Genomic DNA, 14,955 nt, shown 5'->3' with positions numbered 1-14,955 from the left:
TATTATATTCCGATGCACCATTGCAGGTTTACTGTGTCCCTTGGACCTTCAAATCAACGAAGAAACACAGAAATTGCATCGATATTGAATACAAAAGGCAAAATGTCGACTTATTTACAAGAGGAGTAACACTTCTAATAGTTCGTGCTTTGAGCCTTTCCTGGGACAGCAGTATTAGATTCCGATGCACCGTTGCAGGCTTACTGTATCCCTTGGACCTTCAAACCAACGATGAAACACAGAAATTGCATCGATATTGAAAACAAAAGGCAAAATGTCGACTTATTTACAAGAGGAGTAACTCTTCTAATAGTTCGTGCTTTGAGCCTTTACTGGGACAGCAGTATTAGATTCCGATGCACCATTGCAGGTTTACTGGATCCCTTGGACCTTCAAATCAACGATGAAACACAGAAATTGCATCGATATTGAATACAAAAGGCAAAATGTCGACTTAACTACAAGAGGAGTAACTCTTCTAATAGTTCGTGCTTTGAGCCTTTCCTGGGACAGCAGTATTAGATTCCGATGCACCATTGCAGGTGTACTGTATCCTTTGGACCTTCAATTCAACGATGAAACACAGAAATTGCATCGATATTGAATACAAAAGGCAAAATGTCGACTTATTTACAAGAGGAGTAACTCTTCTAATAGTTCGCGCTTTGAGCCTTCCTGGGACAACAGTATTAGATTCCGATGCACCATTGCATTTTTACTTTATCCCTTGGACCTTCAAATCAACGATGAAACACAGATATTGCATTGATATTGTATACAAAAGGGAAAATGTCGACTTATTTACAAGAGGAGTAACTCTTCTAATAGTTCGTGCTTTGAGTCTTTCCTGGGACAGCAGTATTAGATTCTGATGCACCATTGCAGGTTTACTGTACTGTACTGTACTGTACTGTCGACTTATTTACAAGAGTAGTAACTCTTCTAATAGTTCGTGATTTGGGCCTTTCCTGGGACAGCAGTATTCGATTCCGATGCACCATTGCTGGTTTACTGTATCCCTTGGACCTTCAAATCAACGATGAAACACAGATATTGCATCGATATTGAATACAAAAGGCAAAATGTCGACTTGTTTACAAGAGGAGTAACTCTTCTAATAGATCTTGCTTTGAGCCTTTCCTGGGACAGCAGTATTAGATTCCGATGCACCATTGCAGGTTTACTGTATCCCTTGGTCCTTCAAATCAATGATGAAACACAGAAATTGCATCGATATTGAATACAAAAGGCAAAATGTCGACTTATTTACAAGAGGAGTAACTCTTCTAGTACTTCGTGCTTTGAGCTTTTCCTGGGACAGCAGTATTAGATTGCGATGCACCATTGCAGGTTTACTGTATCCCTTGGACCTTCAAATCAATGATGAAACACAGAAATTGCATCGATATTGAATACAAAAGGCAAAATATCGACGTATTTATAAGAGGAGTAACTCTTCTAACAGTTCCTGCTTTGAGCCTTTCCTGGGGCAGCAGTATTAGATTCCGATGCACCATTGCAGGTTTACTGTATCCCTTGGACCTTCAAATCAACGATGAAACACAGAAATTGCATCGTTATTGAATACAAAAGGCAAAATGTCGACTTATTTACAAGAGATGTAACTCTTCTAATAGTTTGTGCTTTGAGCCTTTCCTGGGACAGCAGTATTAGATTCCGATGCACCTTTGCAGGTTTACTGTGTCCCTTGCACCTTCAAATCAACGATGAAACATAGAAATTGCATCGATCTTGAATACAAAATGCAAAATGTTGACTTAATTATAAGAGGAGTAACTCTTCTAATATTTCGTGCATTGAGCCTTTCCTGGGACAGCAGTATTAGATTCCGATGCACCATTGCACGTTTACTGTATCCCTTGGACCTTCAAAACAACTATGAAACACTGAAATTGCAACGATATTGAATACAAAAGGCAAAATTTCGACTTATTTACTAGAGGAGTAACTCTTCTAATAGTTCGTGATTTGGCCTTTCCTGGGACAGCAGTATTAGATTGCGATGCACCATTGCAGTTATACTGCATCCCTTGGACCTTCAAATCAACGATGAAACACAGATATTGCATCGATATTGAATGCAAAAGGCTAAATGTCGACTTATTTACAAGAGGAGTAACTCTTCTAATAGTTCGTGCTTTTAGCGTTTCCTGGGACTGCAGTATTATATTCCGATGCACCATTGCAGGTTTACTGTGTCCCTTGGACCTTCAAATCAACGATGAAACACAGAAATTGCATCGATATTGAATACAAAAGGCAAAATGTCGACTTATTTACAAGAGGAGTAACTCTTCTAATAGTTCGTGCTTTGAGCCTTTCCTGGGACAGCAGTATTAGATTCCGATGCACCGTTGCAGGCTTACTGTATCCCTTGGACCTTCAAACCAACGATGAAACACAGAAATTGCATCGATATTGAAAACAAAAGGCAAAATGTCGACTTATTTACAAGAGGAGTAACTCTTCTAATAGTTCGTGCTTTGAGCCTTTACTGGGACAGCAGTATTAGATTCCGATGCACCATTGCAGGTTTACTGTATCCCTTGGACCTTCAAATCAACGATGAAACACAGAAATTGCATCGATATTGAATACAAAAGGCAAAATGTCGACTTATTTACAAGAGGAGTAACTCTTCTAATAGTTCGTGCTTTGAGCCTTTCCTGGGACAGCAGTATTAGATTCCGATGCACCATTGCAGGTGTACTGTATCCTTTGGACCTTCAAATCAACGATGAAACACAGAAATTGCATCGATATTGAATACAAAAGGCAAAATGTCGACTTATTTACAAGAGGAGTAACTCTTCTAATAGTTCGCGCTTTGAGCCTTCCTGGGACAACAGTATTAGATTCCGATGCACCATTGCATTTTTACTTTATCCCTTGGACCTTCAAATCAACGATGAAACACAGAAATTGCATTGATATTGTATACAAAAGGGAAAATGTCGACTTATTTACAAGAGTAGTAACTCTTCTAATTCTTCGTGCTTTGAGCCTTTATTGGGACAGCAGTATTAGATTCCGATGCACCATTGCAGGTTTTCTGTATCCCTTGGACCTTCAAATCAACGATGAAACACAGAAATTCCATGGATATTGAATACAAAAGGCAAAATGTCGACTTATTTACAAGAGGAGTAACTCTTCTAATAGTTTGTGCTTTGAGCCTTTCCTGGGACAGCAGTATTAGATTCCGATGCACCATTGCTTGTATACTGTATCCTTTGGACCTTCAAATCAACGATGAAACACAGAAATTGCGTCGATATTGAATACAAAAGGCAATATGTCGATTTATTTACAAGAGGAGTAACTCTTCTAATAGTTCGTGCTTTGAGCCTTTCCTGGGACAGCAGTATTAGATTCCGATGCACCATTGCAGGTTTACTGTATCCCTTGGACCTTCAAATCAACGATGAAACACAGATATTGCATCGATATTGAACACAAAAGGCAAAATGTCGACTTATATACAAGAGGAGTAACTCTTCTAGTACTTCGTGCTTTGAGCATTTCCTGGGACAGCAGTATTAGATTCCGATGTACCATTGCAGGTTTACTGTATCCCTTGGACCTTCTAATCATCGTAGAAACACAGAAATTGCATCGATATTCAATACAAAAGGCAAAATTTCGACTTATTTACAAGAGGAGTAACTCTTCTAATAGTTCGTGATTTAGCCTTTCCTGGAACAGCAGTATTAGATTGCGATGCACCATTGCAGGTTTACTGTATCCCTTGGACCTTCAAATCAACGATGAAACACAGAAATTGCATCGATATTGAATACAAAATCGCAAAATGTCGACTTATTTACAAGAGGAGTAACTCTTCTAATAGTTCGCGCTTTGAGCCCTCCTGGGACAACTGTATTAGATTCCGATGCACCTTTGCATTTTTACTTTATCCCTTGGACCTTCTAATCAACGTAGAAACACAGAAATTGCATCGATATTGAATACAAAAGCCAAATGTCGACTTATTTACAAGAGGAGTAACTCTTCTAATAGTTCGTGATTTGGGACTTTCCTGGGACAGGAGTATTAGATTCCGATGCACCATTGCAGGTTTACTGTATCCCTTGGACCTTCAAATCAACGATGAAGCACACAAATTGCATCGATATTGAATACAAAAGGAAAAATGTCGACTTGTTTACAAGAGGAGTAACTCTTCTAATAGTTCTTGCTTTGAGCCTTTCCTGGGACAGCAGTATTAGATTCCGATGCACCATTGCAGGTTTACTTTATCCCTTGGACCTTCAAATCAACGATGAAACACAGAAATTGCATCGATATTGAATACAAAAGGCAAAATGTCGACTTATATACAAGAGGAGTAACTCTTCTAGTACTTCGTGCTTTGAGCTTTTCCTGGGAGAGCAGTATTAGATTACGATGCACCATTGCAGGTTTACTGTATCCCTTGGACCTTCAAATCAACGATGAAACTCAGATATTGCATCGATATTGTAAACAAAAGGCAAAATGTCGACTTATTTACAAGAGGAGTGACTCTTCTAATAGTTCGTGCTTTGAGCTTTTCTGGGACAGCAGTATTAGGTTCCGATGCACCATTGCAGGTTTACTGTATCCCTTGGACCTTCAAATCAACGATGAAACACTGAAATTGCATCGATATTGAATACAAAAGGCAAAATCTCGACTTATTTATAAGAGGAGTAACTCTTCTAACAGTTCCTGCTTTGAGCCTTTCCTGGGACAGCAGTATTAGATTCCGATGCACCATTGCAGGTTTACTGTATCCCTTGGACCTTCAAATCAACTATGAAACACAGATATTGCATCGATATTGAATACAAAAGGCAAAATGTCGACTTATTTACAAGAGATGTAACTCTTCTAATAGTTCGTGCTTTGAGCCTTTCTTGGGACTGCAGTATTAGATTCCGATGCACCATTGCAGGTTTACTGTATCCCTTGGACCTTCAAAACCACTATGATACACTGAAATTGCATCGATATTGAATACAAAAGGCAAAATGTCGACTTATTTACAAGAGGAGTAACTCTTCTAATAGTTCGTGATTTAGCCTTTCCTGGGACAGCAGTATTAGATTGCGATGCACCATTGCAGGTTTACTATATCCCTTGGACCTTCAAATCAACGATGAAACACTGAAATTGCATCGATATTGAATACAAAGGGCAAAATGTCGACTTATTTACAAGAGGAGTTACTCTTCTAATAGTTCGTGCTTTTAGCGTATCCTGGGTCAGCAGTATTAGATTCCGATGCACCATTGCAGGTTTACTGTATCCCTTGGACCTTCAAATCAACGATGAAACACAGAAATAGCATCGATATTGAATACAAAACGCAAAATGTCGACTTATTTCTAAGAGGAGTGACTCTTCTAATAGTTCGTGCTTTGTGCCTTTCTGGGACAGCAGTATTAGATTCCGATGCACCATTGCAGGTTTACTGTATCCCTTGGACCTTCAATTCAACGATGAAACACAGAAATTGCATCGATATTGAATACAAAAGGCAAAATGTAGACGTAAATACAAGAGGAGTAACTCTTCTAATAGTTCGTTCTTTGAGCCTTTCCTGGGACAGCAGTATTAGATTCCGATGCACCATTGCAGGTTTACTGTCCCCTTTGGACCTTCACATCAACGATGAAACACAGAAATTGCATCGATATTGAATACAAAAGGCAAAATGTCGACTTATTTATAAGAGGAGTAACTCTTCTAAAAGGTCCTGCTTTGAGCCTTTCCTGGGACAGCAGTATTAGATTCCGACGCACCATTGCAGGTTTACTGTGTCCCTTGGACCTTCAAATCAACGATGAAACACAGAAATTGCATCGATATTGAATACAAAAAACAAAATGTCGACTTATTTACGAGAGTAGTAACTCTTCTGATAGTTCGTGCCTTGAGCCTTTCCTGGGACAGCAGTATTAGAATCCGATGCACCATTGCAGGTTTACTGTATCCCTTGTACCTTCAAATCAACGATGAAACATAGAAATTGCATCGATCTTGAATACAAAATGCAAAATGTTGACTTATTTATAAGAGGAGTAACTCTTCTAATAGTTCGTGCTTTGAGCCTTTCCTGGTTCAGCAGTATTAGATTCCGATGCACCATTGCATGTTTACTGTATCCCTTGGACCTTCAAAACAACTATGAAACACTGAAATTGCATCGATATTGAATACAAAAGGCAAAATGTCGACTTATTTGCAAGAGGAGTAACTCTTCTAATAGTTTTGTGATTTAGCCTTTCCTGGGACAGCAGTATTAGATTCCGATGCAGCATTGCAGGTTTACTGTATCCCTTGGACTTTCAAAACAACGATGAAACATAGAAATTGCATCGATCTTGAATACAAAATGCAAATTGTTGACTTATTTATAAGAGGAGTAACTCTTCTAATAGTTCGTCCTTTGAGCCTTTCCTGGGACAGCAGTATTAGATTCCGATGCACTATTGCAGGTTTACTGTATCCCTTGGCCCTTCAAAACAACTATGAAAAACTAAAATTCCAACGATATTCAATACAAAAGGCAAAATTTCGACTTATTTACAAGAGGAGTAACTCTTCTAATAGTTCGTGATTTAGCCTTTCCTGGAACAGCAGTATTAGATTGCGATGCACCATTGCAGGTTTACTGTATCCCTTGGACCTTCAAATCAACGATGAAACACAGAAATTGCATCGATATTGAATACAAAAAACAAAATGTCGACTTATTTACGAGAGTAGTAACTCTTCTGATAGTTCGTGCCTTGAGCCTTTCCTGGGACAGCAGTATTAGAATCCGATGCACCATTGCAGGTTTACTGTATCCCTTGGACCTTCAAATCAACGATGAAACACAGAAATTGCATCGATATTGAAAACAAAAGTCAAAATGTCGATTTATTTACAAGAGGAGTAACTCCTCTAATAGTTCGTGCTTTGAGCCTTTCCTGGGACAGCATTATTAGATTCCGATGCACCATTGCAGGTTTACTGTATCCCTTGGACCTTCAAATCAACGATGAAACACAGAAATTGCATCGATATTGAATGCAAAAGGCAAAATGTCGACTTATTTACAAGAGGAGTAACTCTTCTAATAGTTCGTGATTTGAGCCTTTTCTGGGACAGCAGTATTAGATTCCGATGCACCATTGCAGGTTTACTGTATCCCTTGGACCTTCAAATCAACGATGAAACACAGAAATTGCATCGATATTGAATAGAAAATGCAAAATGTAGACTTATTTACAAGAGGAGTAACTCTTCTAATAGTTCGTGCTTTGAGCATTTCCTGGGACAGCAGTATTAGATTCCGATGCACCATTGCAGGTTTACTGTATCCCTTGGACCTTCAAATCAACGATGAAACACAATAATTGCATCGATATTGAATATAAAAGGCAAAATCCCGACTTGTTTACAAGAGGAGTAACTCTTCTAATAGTTCTTGCTTTCAGCCTTTCCTGGGACAGCAGTATTAGGTTCCGATGCACCATTGCAAGTTTACTGTATCCCTTGGACCTTCAAATCAACGATGAAACACAGAAATTGCATCGATATTGAATACAAAAGGCAAAATGTTGACTTATATACAAGAGGAGTAACTCTTCTAGTACTTCGTGTTTTTGAGCTTTTCCTGGGACAGCAGTATTAGATTGCGATGCACCATTGCAGGTTTACTGTATCCCTTGGACCTTCAAATCAACGATGAAACACAGATATTGCATCGATATTGAATACAAAAGGCAAAATGTCGACTTATTTACAAGAGGAGTGACTCTTCTAATAGTTCGTGCTTTGAGCCTTTCTGGGACAGCAGTATTAGATTCCGATGCACCATTGCAGGTTTACTGTATCCCTTGGACCTTCAAATCAACGATGAAACACAGAAATTGCGTCGATATTGAACACAAAAAGCAAAATCTTGACTTATTTATAAGAGGAGTAACTCTTCTAACAGTTCCTGTTTGAGCCTTTCCTGGGACAGCAGTATTAGATTCCGATGCACCATTGCAGGTTTACTGTATCCCTTGGACCTTCAAATCAACTATGAAACACAGAAATTGCATCGATCTTGAATACCAAATGGAAAATGTCGACTTATTTATAAGAGGAGTAACTCTTCGAATAGTTCGTGCTTTGAGTCTTTCCTGGGACAGCAGTATTAGATTCCGATGCACCATTGCACGTTTACTGTATCCCTTGGACCTTCAAAACAACTATGAAACACTGAAATTGCATCTATATTAAATACAAAAGGCAAAATGTCGACTTATTTACAAGAGGAGTAACTCTTCTAATAGTTCGTGATTTAGCCTTTCCTGGGACAGCAGTATTAGATTGCGATGCACCATTGCAGGTTTACTGTATCCCTTGGACCTTCAAATCAACGATGAAACATAGAAATTGCAACGATATTGAATACAAATGGCAAAAAGTCGACTTATTTACAATAGGGGTAACTCTTCTAATAGTTCGTGCTTTTAGCGTTTCCTGGGACAGCAGTATTAGATTCCGATGCACCATTGCAGGTTTACTGTATCCCTTGGACCTTCAAATCAACGATGAAACACAGAAATTGCATCCATATTGAATACAAAATGCAAAATGTCGACTTATTTGCAAGAGGAGTAACTCTTCTAATAGTTCGTGCTTTGAGCCTTTCCTGGGACAGCAGTATTAGATTCCGATGCACCATTGGAGGTTTACTGCATGCCTTGGACCTTCAAATCAACGATGAAACACAGAAATTGCATCGATATTGTATACAAAAGGCAAAATGACGACTTATTTCTAAGAGGAGTAACTCTTCTAATAGTTCGTGCTTTGAGCCTCTCTGGGACAGCAGTATTAGATTACGATGCACCATTGCAGGTTTACTGTATCCCTTGAACCTTCAAATCAACGATGAAACACAGAAATTGCATCGATATTGAATACAAAAGGCAAAATGTCGACTGATTTAAAAGAGGAGTAACTCTTCAAATAGTTCGTGCTTTGAACCTTTCCTGGGACTGCAGTATTAGATTCCGATGCACCATTGCAGGTTTACTGTATCCCTTAGACCTTCAAAGCAACGATGAAAGACAGAAATTGCATCGATATTGAATACAAAAGGCAAAATTTCGACTTATTTACAAGAGGAGTAACCCTTGTAATAGTTCGTGCTTTGAGCCTTTCCTGGGACAGCAGTATTAGATTCTTATGCACCATTGCTGGTTTACTGTATCCCTTGGACCTTCAAATAAACGATGAAGCACAGAAATTGCATCGATATTGAATACAAAAGGCAAAATGTCGACTTACTTACAAGAGGGGTAACTCTTCTAATAGTACGTGCTTTGAGCCTTTCCTGGGACAGCAGTATTAGATTGCGATGCACCATTGACTGTGTACTGTATCCCTTGGACCTTCAAATCGACGATGAAACAGAAAATGCATCGATATTGAATACAAAAGGCAAAATGTCGACTTATTTAGAAGAGGAGTATTTCTTCTAATAGTTCGTGATTTAGCCTTTCCTGGGACAGCAGTATTAGATTGCGATGCACCTTTGCAGCTTTACTGTATCCCTTGGACCTTCAAATCAACGATGAAACACAGAAATTGCATCGATATTGAATACAAAATGCTAAATGTCGACTTATTTACAAGAGGAGTAACTCTTCTAATAGTTCGTGCTTTTAGCGTTTCCTGGGACAGCAGTATTAGATTCCGATGCACCATTGCAGGTTTACTGTATCCCTTGGATCTTCAAATCAACGATGAAACACGGAAATTGCATCGATATTGAATACAAAAGGCAAAATGTCGACTTATTTACAAGAGGAGTAACTCTTCTAATAGTTCGTGCTTTGTGCCTTTCCTGGAACAGCAGTATTAGATTCCGATGCACCATTACAGGCTTACTGTATCCCTTGGACCTTCAAACCAACGATGAAACAGAGAAATTGCATCGATATTGAAAACAAAAGGCAAAATGTCGACTTATATACAAGAGGAGTACCTCTTCTAATAGTTCGTGCTTTGAGCCTTTCCTGGGACAGCAGTATTAGATTCCGATGCACCATTGCAGGTTTACTGTATCCCTTGGACCTTCAAATCAACGATGAAACACAGAAATTGCATCGATATTGAATACAAAAGGCAAAATGTCGACTTATTTATAAGAGGAGTAACTCTTCTAAAAGTTCCTGCTTTGAGCCTTTCCTGGGACAGCAGTATTAGATTCCGAAGCACCATTGCAGGTTTACTGTATCCCTTATACCTTCAAATCAACTATGGAAAACAGAAATTGCATCGATATTGAATACAAAAAGCAAAATGTCGACTTATTTACGAGAGTAGTAACTCTTCTGATAGTTCGTGCTTTGAGCCTTTCCTGGGACAGCAGTATCAGATTCCGATGCACCATTGCAGATTTACTGTATCCCTTGTACCTTCAAATCAACTATGAAACATAGAAATTGCCTCGATCTTGAATACAAAATGCAAAATGTTGACTTATTTATAAGAGGAGTAACTCTTCTAATAGTTCGTGCTTTGAGCCTTTCCTGGGACAGCAGTATTAGATTCCGATGCACCATTGCAGGTTTACTGTATCCCTTGGACCTTAAAATCAACGATGAAACACAGAAATTGCATCGATATTAAATACAAAAACAAAATGTCACCTTATTTACAAGAGGAGTAACTCCTCTAATAGTTCGTGCTTTTAGCGTTTCCTGGGACAGCAGTATTAGATTCCGATGCACCATTGCAGGTTTACTGTATCCCTTTGACCTTCAAATCAACGATGAAACACAGAAATTGCATCGATATTGAATACAAAAGGCAAAATTTCGACTTATTTACAAGAGGAGTAACCCTTCGAATAGTTCGTGCTTTGAGTCTTTCCTGGGACAGCAGTATTAGATTCCGATGCACCATTGCAGGTTTACTGCATGCCTTGGACCTTCAAATCAACGATGAAACACAGAAATTGCATCGATATTGTATACAAAAGGCAAAATGTCGACTTATTTCTAAGAGGAGTAACTCTTCTAATAGTTCGTGCTTTGAGCCTTTCTGGGACAGCAGTATTAGATTCCGATGCACCATTGCAGGTTTACTGTATCCCTTGGACCTTCAAATCAACGATGAAACACAGAAATTGCATCGATATTGAATACAAAAGGCAAAATGACGACTGATTTAAAAGAGGAGTAACTCTTCGAATAGTTCGTGCTTTGAGTCTTTCCTGGGACAGCAGTATTAGATTCCGATGCACCATTGCAGGTTTACTGCATGCCTTGGACCTTCAAATCAACGATGAAACACAGAAATTGCATCGATATTGAATACAAAAGGCAAAATGACGACTGATTTAAAAGAGGAGTAACTCTTCAAATAGTTCGTGCTTTGAACCTTTCCTGGGACTGCAGTATTAGATTCCGATGCACCATTGCAGGTTTACTGTATCCCTTAGACCTTCAAAGCAACGATGAAACACAGAAATTGCATCGATATTGAATACAAAAGGAAAAATTTCGACTTATTTACAAGAGGAGTAACCCTTGTAATAGTTCGTGCTTTGAGCCTTTCCTGGGACAGCAGTATTAGATTCTTATGCACCATTGCTGGTTTACTGTATCCCTTGGACCTTCAAATCAACGATGAAGCACAGAAATTGCATCGATATTGAATACAAAAGGCAAAATGTCGACTTACTTACAAGAGGGGTAACTCTTCTAATAGTTCGTGCTTTTAGCCTTTCCTGGGACAGCAGTATTAGATTGCGATGCACCATTGACTGCGTACTGTATCCCTTGGACCTTCAAATCGACGATGAAACAGAAAATGCATCGATATTGAATACAAAAGGCAAAATGTCGACTTATTTACAAGAGGAGTAACTCTTCTAATAGTTCGTGATTTAGCCTTTCCTGGGACAGCAGTATTAGATTGCGATGCACCATTGCAGGTATACTGTATCCCTTGGACCTTCAAATCAACGATGAAACACAGAAATTGCATCGATATTGAATATAAAAGGCTAAATGTCGACTTATTTACAAGAGGAGTAACTCTTCTAATAGTTCGTGATTTAGCCTTTCCTGGGACAGCAGTATTAGATTGCGATGCACCATTGCAGGTTCACTGTATCCCTTGGATCTTCAAATCAACGATGAAACACAGAAATTGCATCGATATTGAATACAAAAGACAAAATGTCATCTTATTTACAAGAGGAGTGACTCCTCTAATACTTCGTGATTTTAGCGTTTCCTGGGACAGCTGTATTAGATTCCGATGCACCATTGCTGGTTTACGGTATCCCTAGGACCTTCAAATTAACGATGAAACACAGAAATTGCATCGAAATTGAATACAAAAGGCAAAATGTCGACTTATTTACGATAGGAGTAACTCTTTTAATAGTTCGTGCATTGAGCCATTCCTGGGACAGCAGTATTAGATTCCGATGCACCATTGCAGGTTTACTGTATCTCTTGGACCTTCAAATCAACGATGAAACACAGAAATTGCATCGATATTGAATACAAAAGGCAAAATGTCGACTTATTTACAAGAGGAGTAAATCTTCTAATAGTTCGTGCTTTGAGCCTTTCCTGGGACAGCAGTATTAGATTCCGATGCACCATTGCAGGTTTACTGTATCCCTTGGACCTTCAAATCAACGATGAAACACATAAATTGCATCGATATTGAATACAAAAGGCAAAATGTCGACTTATTTACGAGAGTAGTAACTCTTCTAATAGTTCGTGCTTTGAGCCTTTCCTGGGACAGCAGTATTAGATTCCGATGCACCATTGCAGGTTTACTGTATCCCTTGTACCTTCAAATCAACGATGAAACATAGAAATTGCATCGATCTTGAATACAAAATGCAAAATGTTGACTTATTTATAAGAGGAGTAACTCTTCTAATAGCTCCTGCTTTGAGACTTTCCTGGGACAGCAGTATTAGATTCCGATGCACCATTGCACGTTTACTGTATCCCTTTGACCTTCAAAACAACTATGAAACACTGAAATTGCATCAATATTGAATACAAAATGCAAAATTTCGACTTATTTACAAGAGGAGTAACTCTTCTAATAGTTCGTGATTTAGCCTTTCCTGGGACAGCAGTATTAGATTGCGATGCACCATTGCTGGTATACTGTATCCCTTGGACCTTCAAATCAACGATGAAACACAGAAACTGCATCGATATTGAATACAAAAGGCTAAATGTCGACTTATTTACAAGAGGAGTAACTCTTCTAATAGTTCGTGCTTTTAGCGTTTCCTGGGACAGCAGTATTAGATTCCGATGCACCATTACAGGCTTACTGTATCCCTTGGACCTTCAAACCTACGATGAAACACAGAAATTGCATAGATATTGAAAACAAAAGGCAAAATGTCGACTTATTTACAAGAGGAGTAACTCTTCTAATAGATCGTGATTTGAGCCTTTCCTGGGACAGCAGTATTAGATGCCGATGCACCATTGCAGGTTTACTGTATCCCTTGGACCTTCAAATCAACGATGACACACAGAAATTGCATCGATATTAAATACAAAAGGCAAAATGTCGACTTATTTACAAGAGGAGTAACTCTTCTAATAGTTCGTGCTTTGAGCCTTTCCTGGGACAGCAGTATTAGATTCCGATGCACCATTGCAGGTTTACTGTATGCCTTGGACCTTCAAATCAACGATGAAACACAGAAATTGCACCGATATTGTATACAAAAGGCAAAATGTCGACTTATTTCTAAGAGGAGTAACTCTTCTAATAGTTCGTGCTTTGAGCTTTACTGGGACAGCAGTATTAGATTCCGATGCACCATTGCAGGTTTACTGTATCCCTTGGACCTTCCAATCAACGATGAATCACAGAAATTGCATCGATATTGAATACAAAGGGCAAAATGTCGACTGATTTAAAAGAGGAGTAACTCTTCAAATAGTTCGTGCTTTGAAACTTTCCTGGGACTGCAGTATTAGATTCCGATGCACCATTGCAGGTTTACTGTATCCCTTAGACCTTCAAAGCAACGATGAAACACAGAAACAGCATCGATATTGAATACAAAAGGCAAAATTTCGACTTTTTTACAAGAGGAGTAACCCTTGTAATAGTTCGTGCTTTTAGCGTTTCCTGTGACAGCAGTATTAGATTCCGATGCACCATTGCAGGTTTACTGTATCCCTTGGATCTTCAAATCAACGATGAAACATAGAAATTGCATCGATATTGAATACAAAAGACAAAATGTCATCTTATTTACAAGAGGAGTGACTCCTCTAACTGTTCGTGATTTTAGCCTTTCCTGGGACAGCAGTATTAGATTCCTATGCACCATTGCTGGTTTACTGTATCTCTTGGACCTTCAAATAAACGATGAAGCACAGAAATTGCATCGATATTGAATACAAAAGGCAAAATGTCGACTTACTTACAAGAGGGGTTACTCTTCTAATAGTTCGTGCTTTTAGCCTTTCCTGGGACAGCAGTATTAGATTGCGATGCACCATTGACTGTTCACTGTATCCCTTGGACCTTGAAATCGACGATGAAACAGAAAATGAATCGATATTGAATACAAAGGCAAAATGTCGACTTATTTACAAGAGGAGTATTTCTTCTAATAGTTCGTGATTTAGCTTTTCCTGGGACAGAAGTATTAGATTGCGATGCACCATTGCAGCTTTATTGTATCCCTTGGACCTTCAAATCAACGATGAAACACAGAAATTGCATCGATATTGAATACAAAAGGCTAAATGTCGACTTATTTACAAGAGGAGTAACTCTTCTAATAGTTCGTGCTTTTAGCGTTTCCTGGGACAGCAGTATTAGATTCCGATGCACCATTGCAGGTTTACTGTATCCCTTGGATCTTCAAATCAACGATGAAACACA

Source organism: Schistocerca cancellata, chromosome 4 (genome assembly GCF_023864275.1).
Source record: "Schistocerca cancellata isolate TAMUIC-IGC-003103 chromosome 4, iqSchCanc2.1, whole genome shotgun sequence".
NCBI lineage: Eukaryota > Metazoa > Arthropoda > Insecta > Orthoptera > Acrididae > Schistocerca > Schistocerca cancellata.
Note: the sequence above shows the minus strand (reverse complement) of the source record.